Raw genomic sequence first — 19,758 nt, 5'->3', positions numbered from 1 at the left:
TATATAATCGAATAAGTTACTGCAACGATTCGTATGAAAAAACATACCCTACGACCATTTGTTATTAACAAAAAACATATTCTTAGTTTGAGAGAATGAGAAACACTTAAGAATATCTGTTAAAAAGAATTTTACAGTATACAATCATCTTTCTTCAGAGAATAGTTTTCTTAATGCAGTATTCAAGCGTGCCGACAGGTTTATCATACGTTAACGCGGATGATGTGACTTTGTTGGACTCGCAAAGTGTCTTCGTTCTTTCTCATCACAGGATGAGAACAAAATTTTTATTTTACGATTCTCTGCGCGCTCGCATGTTTGATCGCATCTCTCTATCTACCTGCCCATCCCCGATATCGTAAAGAAAAATGCGCGTCAGTTTTAAATCAGCCGGGGGGTTTCCATCGAAACTGCGGCAGTTCTCGCAAAAAAAAGGGCGGAAAACACGATGAGAGCGGAAAGAGAGAAAGAGGAAGAGGAGGAGGAGAAGGAACGTGTAAAGGTCGAACGATTGGAAGAAAACGATGAACGCGGAAAAGAGGGAACCCGTTGGGTCACATACAACGATAAATCACGCGATTATAGCGTACTTACACGTACATTCGCGAATATCGCATGAACTTGAACCACCAAGGCGATTTACTGTCTCCCTCGCGCGTATGAGAATCAGCAGTTAAAAAAAGATACACATACACACATATACAGCTATTCACCCTACGACGAGATTCCCGCTGTCCCGGCTGTTCTCGAAAACTCCCCCGTCGTTAGCAAAATTGATATCGTTCTCCGACCAAAAGTTCGACGGTGCGAGGAGCGTCTGCGAGAGGCGCGCTGTTCAAATCTTGTATGTGGGTATTTATGTCTGTGTGTATGTGTGTGTAGAATAATGCGGCGAAACGTGCCGACGAAGTCTTCGCAGAACACTGCGTGTCCGATGCATTAAGCCCGCCGCCAGCTACCACCGATCTATTTCACTTTCTCTCTCTCTTTTTCTTTCTCTATTCAATTTTCTCATAGTCTTCTCTTAGATAATCAGCGAACAAGTTCTTATGCACGAATGCAAAGACCTGGTCGAAGGGGGAACGAAATTCGTCTTGTTAAAATCACTCCTCCTTGCTCGAAATGTTATTGATATTAATGCGATCGTTGTTACGCCCTAAATATATAATGTATATATACCCCCCATATGTGTGCGATTAAATATCCCCTTCATAAATCTTTTTTATAAATTATATATAGTCATATGCATCATGTGTTGCTCTTTTCTTAATCGTATTATTCATATTTTATTTTGTAAGACAAAAATTATGCTGAACAAATTCATCATTTTTTTCAGAAAATATCTTAATAATTTTTTATTTCGCTTAGATATACGTATGCGATTAAATATCTTTCATAAATCTATTTTTTTTTTCTAATTATGTGAGGTAGATATAATTGTTACTATTTGAGTCTCGAAAACCTTTGTTGTTGATATAAATTTCAGATTGGCATTATACCCCCGATCATTTTCGTTGGATCATGTTTCGTCTATTTTTCTGCCAATTTACGTCTTTTAGAACTGTTACATTTTTTCGACGGCTCGAGTTTGACAGCAACGCGTACTCTCCAGCGACTAAAATGTTGCTTCAAAGAATTTTATGCCGCGGTGATGCTATTCCCACGTCGATCAAGGTCAAACTCATGTTATGCCACTTTTATGATAGTAACTTTCTAGATCAAATTTTGCTTCGCTACGAGCGTATCGCTAAGTTCTTCCACGAAAAAGTTATGATAAATTATTATTCGATTCTTTTATATTAGATTTCTATCAACTGCACATAATCATTATAAAATAAATTAAATATGTCACGGCCAGCTTAATTTTAATTTACATTAAATGTGGTCTATTTAATATTATCTAGACGAAAATGTAATAAATAATGTTACACATCTAAATAATATTATATTTTGAATGGCCAGCGTGGAGTTACAAGTTTGTTGTTACATGTTGCGAGCTAGACACATTGTAAATAATTATTTTCTACAGAAATAATGTTCCTCTGGTTTTACCAAATAAATTTCCGAAACACACTGGCCGCGATTTTCCTGTCATTTAATTATCATAAACAAAGTTCATATTTTCAAGGAAAAAACCAACGCCGTATTTCTGCAAGCGGACGTTTCCTATAGACCGAGAAGAATATGATGCCCTTTAATTATCGTGATGCATAGAATAATAATGTAACAAATTACCAGCGAGGATCCTTGTCATTATAGCGATGCTCTTAACTTTAATTAGAGAGTATGCGTACGCGTTCTTTACAAATAAGTAACTTTCTCGAACGCATATGCGCTCAACATTCGCCCTTTGAGAATATTTCTAATCTTTAAATAGTATAAACTCAGATTTATGTCTAGATCAAATAAATTAAATTGTTCCCGATTAAATTGCATAATTTCGATGGTTATTGACTGACAAGCAATCATTCGTCGATTCATTGAATTTATTATATTACATAAACGTCATTGAATTAAAAAAATGCATCGATATCGATGGAAGAAATTGGAAGAGACACAATTTTTCTGATACGCGAAATCTTCAATACGAGAACTGCAAGTCCCGTCATTGTCCCGGAGATTCAGCATCCAGCTGCTAGATCAAAACACTGACAAAGGCTTAACCCTATCGAAGTGCAACCGCAACCTCCTCCTGCTACATTTTCAGCGGCTTCGGGTATACGTCGGAGCATCGAGGCAGACGGTTCGATACCGGACAGCATTGTTTCCGGAGTCCCATTATAAGCGCACCTCAATTCCGGCGGTTCGCGCCGCAGGTTCACCCCCTTCCCTTTCCCGTCTCTCTCTCTTCCTTTTCTCCTCTCTCTCTAAAACCTCTTTGTCGACACCGACGCCCGGAGCTTCCGAGAGCGCGCTCTCTTCGTGTCATTGAGCGAAACGGCACGGGGAGAGAACGAATCAAGGCGGAGAGTGCTCGCGACGATATGGCATTACGGAGCGCTATAAACGCACGATGCTTCCAGAAGGAGTTAGGCTGTCTTGGCGGAAATTGAAGGGACAGCTTGCAAAGATGGCGTCACAATTGCTTTCGCGAGTACACGTCGTGATCCGTTACGGCGCATTGTCGAGAGGACTATTGCGCGAAATGTCGGAACAGAACTTTCGCGGACTTAGTCCTTGCAACTTCATTTTCTGCGTAATATTATTTTGCAAGGATTTTCTTTCAGTGTTCTCTATGAAGTCTATATCGTGGGGCAAATTTTAAATAATGAACATACAGGATTATTCAAAATAATTTATTCAATTTTAAATGAATATATTTTTTTAGTTTATAAATGCATAGTGATTAGTGATATAGACGTTGCTCGTGAAACTAAGGGAAGTCACATCGAGTACTTAGGGTGAGAGACAAAATTTGGATAGTTTTCTCTTGATTGATGTATTTTGAATAACCCTATATTCATCTTCTTTCGAAATATTTTCTTCGGTTAAAAATGAAATCCTTTTCCAAAAAAGATATATAAAGTCGATCCTCGCATATATCGAAGTTTATTGTTATCGCTTTTCCTCAATACTCATTGGCTGTCAAGATTCACGTTGTGCGTTATATTCGTAGCATCGAGAGGCTGTCATCGCGAGGGTTAACAGTTTGACAGTTTGTTCAAAATAAAATTATATAAAATAATAATATTGGTTTTAAATAATATATTATAATATGCCTTATCCGTGATTAATATATTTTGACAGAAATCAGCTGATAACTATCAAAAATATAAATCGAGTTTAAAGTATTATAACATATTATTTTATTTAATTTTATTTTGATTAAACTGTTAAACTACTAATCCTCGCGATGACAGCTTCTCGATGCTACGAATATAACGCACAATGCAAATCGAAACAATCAATCAGCATCGCGGAAAAGATGCAATAATACTTGCGAGAATCGACTTACAATTAACATGCCTTTTTTTAGAAAGGGATGTTATAATATTTTAAATTCGATTAATATTTTGACAATTATCAGCTGATTTTTATAAAAAAATATTAATCGCGAAAAAAATATTATAACATATTATTTAAAACTTATTATTTTAATATTTTCAACATATTATATACACCCGCTAATATACATTATCGCTATAGAAATATTATAAAATAAACAATCTCTCACTCACCGATACGTGCAATAGACGACGCGTGAATCGACTGTGTATCGCAATGCTACCTGTAACAAATAAAATAAATACATATATATTAGAATAATCTTATTATTTCACATTATAACATATACAATATAAATATGAATATGTAAGCTAGAATATTTAATTAGCAAATTTTCGCTTTAATATTTTTTGACAGAAATCAGCTGATTAAAACGTTAATTTGCTAATTAATTTTTAAAATAATAATATGTTTTAAATAAAATATGTTATAATACTTTAAACTCGATTAATATTTTTGACAGTTATCAGCTGATTTCTGTCAAATAATATTAATCGAGAATAAGATATGATAACATATTATTTACAACATATTATTATTTTAATTTTTTAACATATTATTTTAAAATTTAATTAGCAAATTAATGCTTTAATCACCTAATTTCTGTGAAACAATATTAATCGAGTTTGAACAAACTTTATATTATTTTTAAAAAATATCATTTTTTAACATAAAACCGAATGGCGCGCGCGTAGCGCGCGCTTGTGTTCTAGTATTGTACAACATATATTGAGACAATGTACTATTGAAACAGAGCGATATGTTTTTGTTAAATGTAACGCATAGTCGCGATAGTAAAGCAGTCTCGCGAAATAATCCATTGCCGATAGAATAGCGAAACGGAAATCCGGCGACATAATCCAGGAGGATCGGTAACATTTCTCTAAGCGATGGGACGATGTCGTATCCGTATCCGGTCACCGTGAAGCTTGTGTTTCACGACTTATATAGATAGCTGCTAAGCTAAGATCGTGGGATGCACGATTTCCGAGAATGCTGAAGAAAAGGACAGAGAAAGAGAGAGAGAGAGAGAGAGGGAGAGAATGGCAAAAGGGAGAGAGAGACATAGGAATTGATAGTCACCATCCTCGTGATCCGACTACCAAGATGAGCGGTCATGATATCCGTTGTCTCCTCGCACCAACAATCTCATGCTTTGTAAGCATTACCTCCCCTCGAAGCCTCAGGGTCACCTAAATGATCCTGGACCAGTGCATATGCTGTTCTCCTCTGAGAATGCTTCCCTATGATATTTGCTGGTCGCAAACCGAATCTCCATTGTGAGACCGTATTGTCTATGATGATGATCGCTATAATTCATGTCCGTACGGTTACGGTGGACTGTTTAATCCTTGCAGGTTGTATATAGCGAATTACTCCGCTTTCTGCTTCTCTCTCTCCCTCTATCTCTTTGTTCATATATTTTTATTTCTCTTTTTACACTTTTTAAAAATAGAATGTATGAAAAATGTTACAAAAGTTTGATGAAAAGAAATAGAAATGAAATAGAAATATATAAATAAAAAATTTCAAATTTTTTGAAACACAAGTCCATCTCAAATCATTAAAGCCCATGGTAGCTAAATTCACTATCGACATTACGGGAAAACACTTTTTTGTATTTTATATAGCATAGGATATATCGATATTATGGGGATGCAGTAGATAAGAAGATGTTTCTAATTCAAAACCGCCGATAGACAGTCGTACACGATTTTTATCGCCTCGTTGAAGAACTATCGTGGTTATATATTCTGACTGGCACACAGAGACATATATTGTTTTCGCATATCCGTTTTTATAACTATTGTAACGTGTCTCTCTTGCGCGCGCCTAGCCGGAGGCGACAGAAGATACGATATATGTAGCATACAGCTTCGCCACCGTGGCTAGGACAGAGAGGACGGATTGAATATGTACGGCAGAAAATAATGGTACGTTACTGTTTCTTTATGGACGGTTGGTTTATTACGGCCGCGAATCTCTCTCTCGCCTGCCAGAAAATTGGCGCGGCGCGCCTCTACGAGACACGAAACGTATCTGCGAATCCGCGCAGAGTCGTGTGCAACGGTGCTGTAACAATAATATCGTCGCTTTTATTATTCGCTGCTTTTTCGTCGAGTTTCGCCATTGAATAGCAGCTGCTAGATTTATACATACTGTAAATCACGTTTGATACTGCCGTCGTCAGTAGATAGACCCGGCCACCGTTGGCACGTTAAAAGCTAGTGATTGAGTATCTTATAAGTACATTCGAATTTATTTATGGTTTCGAACTTTCGAAAAGAAGTATAACATTTTCAAATTTATATTTAAACCCGAACGAGATAGGTTCGAGCTCTCTATAAGTACTTCGAAAAACAAGAGCAGTATTTCGAAGTACATTCGAATCAAGTATGTTCGAGTCTTTTATGAGTGAAAGAAAATAGAGGTAGATGAATGAATGAGATGAGGAATTTGCGTGTCGCGTGTGTAGCAAATATTATAAATAGATTTTTTTATCTTAGAGTTCGAGTACTACTTGTAAAAGATTTTGTTCTTTATAAGTACTATTTCGAACCTTGCATGTACTCAATCTAAAATTCAAATATGATTGTTCCAGATTCGATTCGATACTTTGCAAATACGATATATGAAATATTATTTCTTATGAGTATTATTCAAATCCTAGAAAATTAAGTTTGATTATTTATTTGATTCGACTCGAATTTTTAAGTATATATTAAACTTGATCCCATCCCTAGTTAAAGCACTGTCTCTGCTTCGTATTCGCGCTGCCAGTATAAGAAAAGTATCAAAGCGCAACTTCATGTTCGGTATAATAAAAATTATTCATTCGTATATCTACTAATTTTTTTATTTAATTGAGCCACGACCTGAAAACGGAAAAGAGAAGTTTGAAAGAGGTCGCAACACAGTCGGAGAAAACTTTTCGATATTCAAACACGTTGTCATCTTAGAATTTATACAGTAGTTTTCTTGCGGCTCGCGTGGTACGTGATAAATCGATGGCCGTTCGAAAATTTTAAATAAATTCTCGACGAGTATAAATGTTTGACTTCCGTTGAAAAATAAAACGTCGCTTCGGGATGTAAAGAACAGCCGCGTAACCGCGTGGCAAGCATAGCCGGGCCAATATATCGATTTGACGTGGCTCGGGGACTGAAGGGACGGAGGGGGTAGGAAATGCCGGGCTGAAATTTTCGCGCGACATCGAGAATCACGGGGGAAAAGCTGCTCGGGTGGGTGCCTCGAGACGGGTGCACCGAGAAAAACGAAGAGTATATATATATAGAGAGTCGATATATTCCCGCGAGAGAGGAGAAATCCGGTCTTTCAGAAATTCAGGAGCGCGGGTCACCGCCGTCGCCGCCTTCGTCGACTTTGCCGCGGACTTTGTTCCCTCGCGAAGGAGGACCTGGGCCGGCTTTATTATTAGCGGGCGACATATTGCAGGCGACGAATGCAAATACGCGAAGAACCCGTAACGGATGCGCGACGGAACGGGTCTGCATATGCAGTGTGCAATTGTAACGCGATACAATCTCTTGTAACTGCCAGACAGTAGTTGTTTGGCTGCACAATCCTATTTGCCAAGCAATCGGCCTCCATCGCCCGCGGCGGTTCGTGTAATCCCTGCGGGCTGCTGCTACTGCCGCTGCCGCTGTTTCTCGCAGTTGCGGTAATGCCGAGAGAGTCGGAAGCCGCAGCTCGAAACTCGCCGATTTTCAGGGTCGTGGCTCCGCCCTACTGATCCCAACGACGAGGGTATATACGCTCGACTTGCGAGGTCGCGAACAACATCTACAGTGTGTCGCTCGAGTGGCGAAACCGAGTCCCGTTATTAGCGTTTGGATCCTGCACAGAGGGGTAATATCCTCTATCTTGGATATATTGATAAGAGCGGGAGCGCACAGCAGCGTACTGCGGCTGCTGCGGATCCTAGATTACGCGTCCTAGTTAGCTCCTAATGTCGGAGTCTGTGACGGAGTATCGGGTCGTCGCTTGCCATGAATGTGCGACGCGCTAAATTGTCTGGAAGGTAATTATCGGCTCTCAGAGATGCGGACGCTTTGTCGCGCGCGTTGCGCCAGACACTTATTTGTACGCTGATCGTCCGAAGCAGCCAAAGCGCGGGAAGAGCGGGCTGGCAAGTGGAGTTACTGTCACGAACAGTATTCCTCGATGACTGATAAAGTTGGATAATTAATGGTAAGACGACCGTGCTACGAGAAGGTACGTAATATTGCGGAGTTTACGACGTAATATTGCGGATTAGCATCAGAGTATGTATAGAGAGTGTGTAACAGGGTAATTTAGGTCCGCCGAACAAGCTAATTCTTTTTTGTCCTATATGCAGAAGATGTATAATTTATACAATTTATCTAAGATAAAATTTTAATTCTATTTCTCCGCGCCATTTTTTGTTCTCAGAAATTTTTCAATGGCAGAAAGATAAGGGTCGCTATGCAGTTGATAATGAGCCGCGATTCCCCGTGCGGTCGATTTTTTCGCCGTTACAATAAATTACGGAGTAAATCGCGCGTGGACCTGTTTATCGATCGTATGCACGGAGAGGCAATGACCGGATATAATTTAAACGTGAGATATTTTCGACGAACGAGGATGGGAAAGCCAAACTCAAAGCTGTGATAGGTCTCCACGCGTGCGATAATTGTCACAATTAGATCGCGCCGATTGGATCGCGGATTGCAATTAAAATCCTACCGATGCAATTTGTTCTCGATATGCGAGCCGACTTGATGGTCGAACTATATGCAAAGAGAAGAAACGAAATCCCTTCATCCTGAACTCTCGTATCGCACGTATATTGTTTTTCTAAATCTCGAATATCTCGCGTGCTTTGTTTGTCCGATTGATGTTTTCGTTTGTTGCCACGATGATGAGAACGATAGAAATCACGGTTTCGAGAACGGTTTAGAAAAATTGCGCGATCATGGGAAAATTTTTTTTTATTTATCAAAAGATACTTTACTCATCATCGTCGAATGCCAAACAAAACATCAGATAACGACTCTCATTATTCGCGACATATTTACATGTAATTAAATTTATTTATTTACATAAATTTGTGTAATTGCACACATTTGTAAAATTATAAATTTACATAAATTATACATAAATTCGTGATTGCATAAGTAGTATCAGATGTTTTATGCATAATGTGGTTCACTATTGGTATTGGGATTTTAATGATAATACTTCGACAAATTTGGAGTCTCTCTTCCTTTCTCCCTCTCTTTGTATCCTGAGAGGATTCTTCCTAAGGCAGATGTAAATAAAGTTCCAGCTCACAGACAGTCTTTCTCTCTAGCGAAAACACCGAGGAAGTCTTTGATGTATCCGATGTTCATTAATATTTCTTTTGAATCAAAAACGGTTAAGTGAATTTACGGAGCGTTGAACGCGAGTCAGTCAAACAAGAGGAATTTTAATAAAGTCCTGAAAAATTTCATAATTACTGTTGCAATCGTAAACGTTACGTTGTGTATCTAACTCTGTCATTGCAGCTCGCAAATGAGATTTGATTAAATATACCACGCAACTTGACGTAATTAATTCCCGCGGGTCACGAAGTCACATTATAAATGTTCCAACATTCGTTCTTAAAATTTATGTAAGTACGACCGTACTCGTACACGTAACATTCAGGTTGTAAGAAACTGTAAAGTTACCTTAATTCTGCCTATAAGATATTAAATAAGATTGCACAAGATTGTTACTCCTTATTTAGTTGGAGAAATTGCATTATTGTTAATAAGATTCTCTCGTGTTTACAACATTGTACAAGAGTTTACATGGCGTAGTGCAACGAAAATTACACCAGTATATCATAATATGAGGGGTATACCAACTTCTATTACGTTATTACACACAAAAGCGCGTTGATTTGTCGCATGTTTATCAACGACCTTCGTGGTGTAAAATAAATTTTATTGCCAGTACACCGTTAGAAGGAAAATTACGCGAAAAATTTCGTATACCCTACCGTGTCGCGACAGCGGGCTAACAAGCGCTTGTTAAGCGAATGTGTAATTATAATCTAATGTAATTCGCCCCCGCGACCGACGTGCCGCGCCGCGCGGTCTTTGAAAGTGGAGCGTGAGTGGCGCTTAATAACGGTAACGAGCGCAATTTAATGTAATGGACGAAAAAGAAAGATCCGGAGGTTAACGCCGCGCCATGTCGCAAACGGTCCCGGCCGACCGTGTCCAAGTGTTTTGAAAAGCTCCGTCGAGATTAATTGCAATTATGTTGGAACGGCCGATTGGTTTAACGATCACTTCAAGTTCATTGAACGAGAGAGCTGAAGAAGGAGACTGTGTGATTAAACGTCCTCTCGCCGTGAACGCTTTAATTTGCCGAAATAAGTCGCTTGAAGGGATGCCGGCGAAAAGCCTCTCGAGAATACCTAATCGCGAAGTTCTTTTCGATAGCAATTTAAAAATTAGGGTATTTGAACGCGTCGCTTAATAAAACGTTAAAAAAAAAAGAGAGAACATCGGGCGCGAGCACTCACGGTACTCGTAATTTCGGCGACTCGAAGGTAAAATCTATCGGACGCGACACGACTGTTTTCTATTTACAGAGAAAATCGGTCGGACGCCCCGCAGTTTCGATAAAACGCGCCCTTTGACTCCGACTTGCCTACGTATGTTTGTATGTGTATAAGCATCGTATTGTATCGCATTTTCCGCAAGTAACACTCGAGCTATTTCGCAAACATGCCCGAACGAGTAACGGTGCACAAGGGGCTTTCTTCTTGTTCGCGATTTACAGTCCCCTCGCCTCCCCACGCCTCCCCCGCCGGGTACGTGGTCGGCCAATTTTGTGAGACACAATATACCGGGAGGACTTTGCACGTGTCTCGACATCACGCGGTGCTTTGCAGCAAAAAAGAAGGTAAAACGAGTATGTGGGAGTATGTGTGTACGCGCGCGTATGCGAGAACGGATAAGCGGCCAAGTGACCAGTGTACAGCGAGAAAACACGCCAACGTTTCGTCGTCTATTCCAGAGGGGACTCGGGGACTCCTTTATGTGAGCCATTATTTCTATCCAATGGAGGTTGAGTAATGCTGCGCGCGTTCTTTTTTCTTTCATCCGGATTCTATACGCCGCCCCTGTAGAGGTCTCCCGACACGCGCTAGTCTTTTTTTATTCTTCTTTTCTTTCTCGTCGACGTCTATCCCCCTTCTACTTACTTTGCGCCACCCGCCGCAGCAGTTTTCAAGCCTGTCGTCCGTCTGCCCCATCCGCCTTCATCCCCCTCTGGTTCGCGAAGAAACTTTGATTATAACCCGGCATAGCTACTTTCCCGCGGTAAAAGTCTGGTCTGGGTACCTTAATTAATTTACGTTAAGAGACTTCGCGGAAAGGCAGGTGTACCGTACGATTAAATGGCTTAGAGCGTCGCTAATGGGTAGTAAGCCAGTGCACGAGCGATACCCGGAGAAGTAATAACGTGGGCGGAGAGGATGTTCTCTCTCCATCCCTCTCTCTCTCTCTCTCTCTCTCTCTCTCTCTCTCTCTCTCTCTCTCTCTCTCTCTCTCATGTTTATTTCATACACGGCCAATCGCTCGTGCTTTAACGGAGGTCTTCCGGAACCGATTCGCCTGACATCTTGTAAATCACGATTTCTATCGCGTCGCTTCATCACACACGCGAAAGTGGAAAAATGTTCTCCAATACAAATGCATGTTCATTGATCCTGCTACAAATGTAAAAAAAATTTGATTTTTCAAATAAAAATCAACACCATAAAAATTGTGTACAAGTGATAAAAAATATTTTTTAATATTCGCAATTAAGTGTAATTTTTCAGTATTCGTGAAAATTTATAGAATTTATTAATTATAAATAATTACGGAAGCATCTTTTTAAAAGTGCGACATGTTCGATGATCCCGAACAAGCAATTGGAAATTTTGGAATGCTCGGATTTAGCTACTAAAGGATAGCTTAAAGCACTCGGAAGTCCAAAGCACTGAAAATCAATAATTGATAAGAGGAGCGATTCTTCTTGTCTAGCGAGTATGGACGGCAATTCTCGCTCTACGAGGGTGGATTTACTGTTCCTTAAACCTCGAACAAGGCGAAAATCGAGAACACGAGTGGATTCCATTAAATCAGAGAATGCTGTACCAGTCGGACACCCTACGCGTATATGTACGATTTAGTGTTACTTTTACCGCGAGGATTGTCTGGAAATGACGCGACACTTGATTCTTGTGTATTACGATATTTTAAAAAATATTGGGTTGATCCATAAATAAATTCCGTTTTACTTAACAAACTGAATTTTTACATTTAAAATTTTATTTATATAAATATTAATCTATTATATATTCTTATTTCATTTAAATTTTCGAGTGACAAACAGATGGAAATCTGATTGGGCAAGATCCAGAAAATAAGGAAAATGAAGTAGAACCAGATAGTTCCAGAATTTTTTCCTGAGTTATTTTAACCGTATAAAGTTGGACATTGTCATATAGCAAAATCATATTTTTGCGATTTTGCGATGATGGCTAGTCGCTTCTTTTTTTGCAATTTTTCTTGTACTCGTAGTTTTTTTGTTTTAATTAAAAAATTCATGGTTTTTCAGAAGTGATTTACAATCAATAATTATCTACGGCGAAACTTATTTACGAATCAACCCAACAATTGTGCAGCGCGCGGGTTACTCGTTATTATGATATCGTAATGCTAATGCGCGAATAAAATTAAGATAATTAAAATCCCCGAGATTTAACGAGATTTCGAATTTGCCCAATTAATGAACTGGTGTTAGCGCACCGATATAAATTTCCGAGATACATCCATCGGTTCCATAAAACGTTCTGCTAAACTGACAGCACCGGCCACGCGTTTTATCGGCCGGATTCGCAAATGGGTTATTCTCCGCGGGTGCATTTATGAAACAACCAATTATTTTCCTCGATGCTCTCCCGAGACAATTGAGTTTACACGACCGATCATATTTTCGTTCCCCATTCGCGGGAATGATAAGCTTTTTAACAGATTTGTCAACTGGACTCATGTAAAATCATTCGACGATAATTCCACTATTGTGAGAGCTCATCAGTGGAATGCATCTCGTCTATATTAACCGGTGAACGCGGTTTCCGAATATACTATATTGTTTCTGCTTCTGCTTTTAATTAGCTGCTCGCGAGCACTCAATGGTTTCAGCCAACTTTTGTGCTGTTGTGAAATCCGAATAAATCCCTCTGTTATATGTGCATAATACATTAGCGCGATGCATAGTCCGATTCAGTAAAATGACTCATTCTTCACTAATATTAGTTAATATTAAATGTCAACGAATAAAACAGAACTTCTCAACTCTTTTGAAAAAAATTTATCCCTCGAGATATATGTTTCTTTTATATCTTTTTTTTTTAATAACATTGTTTGATTTTATTTCTTTTTACGACGGCTTGCTTTCCAATTTATTATCCTCGCATTTTTTATGTATGCAAATATATAAAAGAAACACTTAAACAAAATATCTTTAAACAAAAATTCAAGTTAAACACACCGGCTGCAGCATTAAAAGAACACAGCAGGAAGTACATCTATTATGTATCACTTTAAATCTTACTTCGATGATATAAATTTGAGTTCTCCGCGGCACAATTGGAAGCACCCGGCGAAAAGAAATTTCAAACTGGTAACAATTTTACTTTTCGGGAGGGTGTACAAAGGGAATGAATAAAAGTCTCGACGGGGTGAATCGCGAAATCTCACTTGCGGCTCGATTTACACTAAGATTGAGACGAGACTTTAATCCACAAAGACTCCACCTTCTAACTCACAAAGACTTTACTTCCTAACCCACAATTTCATTCTCTGTGTATAAAAATGATAACGGATAATACAAAGAATAATAAACGGAAAAAAATTATTTGTAAAATTAAAATTAAAATTTTCATTGCTTTGTCCCACTTATTTGCACGGCTAAGGGAGACGATTCAACGTCCGGCGTTAATCGTGTCGCGAGGATATCAACTTGTCAATCATCAGCTGGGTGATGAGCCAGTGACAAAAAATGCTGATGGAACTTTTGGTCGTAACTTTAATCGATCGTAATGAATGCTCGTCGTTCGCCGGTTCTCGTAGCCGGAGGCACGCCGCCCGCATTCTGAAACTTCAGAAGCTCCTCAGTCGTTAACGGAGTTTCGCCTTAACGACTGGCCGCTCCGATAAATTTCAATCCGTTCCTCCTAAAACCTCCTAACACACCCCTCATCGCCCGACGATTCCTTCCACCATTGGCGAACAAGCGCGCGCGCCTTCCAAGAGTCTGGGATGCGCTGTGCAAATATGACCCAAGTTGACCCCGGGACGAAGAACTCCGGCAGAAAGCACTCGCGCGGACCCTCCTAAGCACCCCCGGACGCAAGCACAGCCACCGCCGAGTTTGTCTTTGGTATTAACGGGTTTTGGTATATAGAGGCTCAAGGGTTGCAAGCGCGCGCGCGCGTTCAGCACGCAGAGCTTTAGTGCCATAAATTCCCGAAACTCCCCGCCCGTTAATATCGCCCGCGGGAAAGCGGTTTACGGAAACCATCTAAACCTGCCCACCCCTTTGTTGTATTTACTCCGTATTTACTCCTTTTTCCGGTACCAGGAGGGTACGTGTGTGTGAGTGTGTGTATATGGTGTGGGATCGGCTCGAAAGATATCGCGCGCTGCTGGGTAGATAGGTAGGTGGATCCCGTGCACGAACCAGGCAAATAGTATTAAATCTCGACGGCGACGTGTGCACCCTCTCCCACCCCTTTCCCCACACCCTTAACTCTCTATACTTTGTTTTATCGCACTTTCGGACGCTATGACGGAGGCCTGACGAACAGCCCACAATGGACACCGGTGATCGATCTATCGACGACATGGCTGAATTAGTGTGTGGGTGTGTCTATGTGTCTTTTCGGATTTAAATCTTGTGTAAACAAAATGTTACGATTTATCTTAATGTGCAAAGATTTTTGCTAAATCCATTTAGCTTTAAATAAATTAAAAGAATTTTCAGAATAATGTTTTATTATAATCGCAATATTTAAAAAATCGAGATAATTATATATTATGCTATTAATAAAAAAAAAAAAGATTCTACTATCAGGATCTTGCATGTTTTTGCAGCGAAACTTTTGTAAAAGCTTTACACTTTTTTCAGTGTCACGAACGTTAGTTATGTTGCTCACAGTGGTTAAGTCCAGCTTTGGTCAGACCATTCCAGCGTCTTTAAGACGCGAGCCGCGTGTATTATCTCGAGGCAAGGTCGTAAACTGAAAGGAAAATCGCCATTTGAGAGCAAGGTTTTCACGACGTTCGGTGAGAAGAATAAACTTTGCTAAGAATGCGTTAAGGTACCGACGATATAATGTCGCAGCTGCTCTCTCGTAATTGCCGTGTGTAAATTCGCGCCCGTACAACCCAAAATACAATTTTACCGATTTTGTATTTACTTGCAGCCTTAATTAACAGCCGCTACTCGTCGTTGTATCGAGCAAAGCTCTTTGGGAATCGGGAAATAGCAGTGCAAGCGCAAATACGGCTTATAAATACATTTTAAACCGGAAATTGAAAGGAAAAGCGATACGCTATATCACGCAACGGCTGTGATATTGTAGTGTAGAAAATTTCTTGATGCTATCGAAAGGCCAAAATAGAAAATAATCGTCGTTTGATATACATAATAATGAAAATAATAATTAAAATAGCGTAAATAACGTAAGAATAAAATAAGATAAATTTTCTCTGTACCGAGAAATCGAATTAAATTCTCTCCGACTTTTAAATGCAATTTCCTAACATCACTGTAGCAACATATAAAGTATCACGCGATATAGCAATATCAAGAATGTTATTATAATATGCACAAACATTTGCTAAAGCATGTAAGTTGCAAAAATAGTACAGTTCAAACCGGATAACGGAGGGAAAATTGCCACTTGCTGACGACTGAAGAACACTTGTTGAACTATCGGAAACTCTCGTGACCTTCCACTCGACGAAAACCAGAAAAGGGCTGACCATCCTTTACGGTTGCGAGCGTTCGAGTATCAAAACCCTTCAAAAATAGGTCGCTCTTAAATGCGAAAATAACCCCTCCTCGATGGAATCGATGTACTCCCGACATTGCAAGTTTACGTCAGAGTGTTTATCCATCCGTGGCCGAGTGAGAGAAAGAGAGGCAGAAAGAGAGCGAGAGAGACGAGAAGATTCAATTACCTCCACGCAACAAATTGCAAAATGGTATAGCGTAAATTGAGGTAGGAGCAACGTGCCGGGCATTAAAGTCGGTCTCTCGATTATTTCGAAAAGCCTGCAAAACCGTATTTCAGTGAGCTGACGAACGGTAAAAAAGTAATTTTTTTTGCAACGATATTCAATTATGAAAATTTGATAACCATCGATTGGGAAAAGCAAGGCGATTGTAGCGGCTGGAATAAAAAGCTGCAAAATGTAGAAAATTTGATTGGTCGTAAAAATGGTTCTTCTACCTTGTTCTAATTTGCTTTGCACGACCTTTTCACATAATTTTATTATATTCGGTGTGAAAAAAATTTCGCTAGTTAATAATTACTTCATCAATTATTTACTTTACAGCGTGCGACGAACTCTTGCAAAATTATTACAACGTCGACGAAAAGTATGGATATATATTTTTATAAGAAACCGTGACAATTTTTCATTAAATCGCAGACTCTTTGAATTTTTTTTTTACAAAATAAAGATTTAGCTGTACCGAAAGGGTTAATATTTTTCAACACAATAGTTCGGAGTATGTATATTATACATACAGAGAGAGAGAGAGAGAGAGCGGAATTGCGTTTTCGACGTTCGTGCTATTCGTCGCCTCCGGGCCGACGAAGAGCTGCGGAATAATAAAGATTTCGCGAATTTGATGTTTCAATTTGTCTCGGGGGGACTTGCGAGCGATCTTATCTTCGTTATTAAGCGATGACGACGACGCGTCAAGCACGCGGGCATAAATTGCGCGAAATGGGGGAGGCCGCTTAATATTGCTTGCGCGAGGAAGCCGTTTACGGAAGCAAACCGAGCCATTCTCTATTACTCTTGCTCTCGTATCCGCGCTTCTCCATATCGTCGCCATAGGCTTTCTGTATTCGTGTTCGCGTGATACTCTGTTTAGAGTGTCGCGTATAAGGCGTGTTTTCCCGATGTGGTAGTGGCTCTGAAACGCAACGCTGTGAAAATCGAGGGACAAATGTATATAACGAACGGGCGTCACGATCGTCAAAGCGTAAAGAAACTTTACTGTTACTCGTTGACGGCATTATTTGAACCTCCGTGTTATTAATCGTTAACTGGAAAACGTTATTGTGTGTTGGGAGCGCTTTCGGTTACGTCTCAAGTATGCGATGTTGAGTACAATACAAGTAAGAGAATTGCATATTACAGAATTTTTCTTAAGTATTTGAGATATTCTTAAGCGTTTCTAGAATATTTTCTAAAACTAAAAATATATTCTTAATAACAAACGGTTTTATTAATAAAAAAAAACATGTTTTTTATGCGAATCATTTCCTTCATTTGATGTTATACGATCATATTATTGCAGTAATGTATATTATATTTATAGTCTTGCAATTTATACAATGCAGTGTTTGTCACTGAATGGTTTTAGTTTTATTAAAAGAATGGATAAAGTTAATAAGCGGTTGGAAAGAAAAAACTTAAGAGAAGTGTTCACAAGTAACGTAGCCTAATAATGTAATCTAATTTGTATAACAAAATTTAATCGTTTAGGATCCAGGTATTGTGCCTCATGTTCTATCCCTTTCTAAAAAAGGCATGTTAAGTCGATTTTCGCAAGTAATGTTGCCTCTGTCTCGATTCGCGTTGTGCGTTATATTCATAGTATCAAGAGGCTGTCATCGCGAGGTTAACAGTTTGACAATTTGTTCAAAATAAAATTAAATAAAATAGTAATATGTTGTAAATAATATATTATAATACCTTATCCGCGATTAATATTTTTTGACAGAAATTAGCTGATAACTATCAAAAATATTAATCGAGAAAAAATTTAAAGTATTATAATAACATATTATTTAAAACATATTATTTTATTTTATTTTATTTTGAACAAACTGTCAAACTACTAACTTTCGCGAAAGCCTCTCGATGCTACGAATATAACGCACAATGCAAATCGAAACAGTCAATAAACGGAAAAGATGCAACAATATTGCGAGAATAGACTTAATATGTATTTTTAAGAAATGGATGTTATAATATTTTCTTAACTCGAAATGAACAATTTCTCACTCACCGGTCCGTGCAATAGCGGAATTGTAGTACACAGCATACATTGATCTGAAAAAAAAATATTCAAATTATGTATATATATGTGTGGGGGGGGGGGGGTGTATGTGTGTATACAGGTGTTTTGAAAATGTAGAAACGGTCGAATATCTCAATGTTTAGAAAAAATGTTTTTAGGTTTTACCTCACAGTTGCCCCGTTGTTGCCCGATGCCTCCCCGGGCCTCCTCCTCCTCTCTTAGTTCATGGGAGCACTTACGACACTCGCGAAAATACGAATAATTACGATCGCCCGATACTTTACACGGCACTCCCGACACGCGAAACTTTACACGGCACTCCCGACACGACGCGTGAATCGCACTGTGTATCGCAATGCTACCTGTAACAAATAAAATACATACATATATTAGAATAATCTTATTATTTCGCATTATAACATACACAATATAAATATGTAAGCTAGAATTAACGATATATCCACGGATCGCAACATATTCGCGCGCGCGACAACAGATTAAGTTGGGTTATGTTGGCAAGAGATTTTGCATCGAATTTTTCACGAAATATGCGTTTCGAACAATTACGACTACATATTAACGTTGAAATTATGATATGCGATTGATAAATATTACAATACAAAGGTTAGAAATGGTTTCTAACGATTATGCTTACTAATTAATCACAGCGGGACGCAGCTCCAACTGCCTGATACTCGCGGCGTTTCGGTAATGGCCGAGGCTACAAACATCGGCAACTTCACTCTAATAACGCGCGCGCGATACTATATACATGACTTAATATTAATAATTAATTAAAACTCGAAGGAGATTCGTTCGAAAAGATATAGCTTTAGAAAAATATTAATCGAGAATAAGGTATTGTAACATATTATTTACAACATATTACTATTTTATAACTTTTACCATATTATTATTTTAAAATTTAATTAGCAAATTATAACATACACAATATAAATATAAATATGTAAGCTATATTTAATTAGCAAAGCTTAATATTTTTTGACAGAAATCAGCTGATTAAAGCGTTAATTTACTAATTAATTTTTAAAATCATATGTTATAAAAATTAAAATAATATAATATATTTAAAATAATATGTTATAATACTTTAAACTCGATTAATATTTTTGACAGTTATCAGCTGATTTCTGTCAAAAAATATTAATCGAAAAAAGGTATTATAACATATTATATATTTACAACATATTATTTTAATTTTTTATAACATTTATATTTAAAAATTTAATTAGTAAATTAACGCTTTAATCAACTGATTTCTGTAAAAAAATATTAATCGAGTTTAAATAAACTTTATATTATTTTTTTTTTAAATATCATTTTTTTTAATACAAAACCGAAGAATGGCGCACGCGTAACGCTGGGTTGTTCTAGTATATCAAAATCTACATG

General features: G+C 38.4%; 1 protein-coding gene across 2 annotated transcripts in view; it reads right to left on the bottom strand.

Moving 5' to 3' along the window:
- Positions 1-18,656, bottom strand: part of Nlg-5 (neuroligin 5) — a 104,710-nt gene extending 86,054 nt beyond the window's left edge. Inside the window, exons 1-3 of one of the 2 annotated variants that reach the window (XM_083041489.1) lie at positions 18,511-18,656; positions 18,334-18,377; positions 4,179-4,228 (exon numbers count right to left, since the gene is read on the bottom strand). The gene's annotated coding sequence lies outside the window, so the exon portion shown is untranslated. The remainder of the gene's footprint in view (positions 1-4,178; positions 4,229-18,333; positions 18,378-18,510) is intronic. The other variant, XM_083041490.1, reaches the window with a different exon arrangement.
- Positions 18,657-19,758: the final 1,102 nt, after the last annotated feature.

This window comes from Prenolepis imparis, unplaced genomic scaffold (assembly GCF_030444845.1).
Source record: "Prenolepis imparis isolate NDT839.2.m4 unplaced genomic scaffold, iyPreImpa1.0 SCAF_7, whole genome shotgun sequence".
NCBI lineage: Eukaryota > Metazoa > Arthropoda > Insecta > Hymenoptera > Formicidae > Prenolepis > Prenolepis imparis.
The sequence above is the reverse complement of the archived record's forward strand: the minus strand, read 5'-3'. Positions and strand labels throughout refer to the sequence as shown.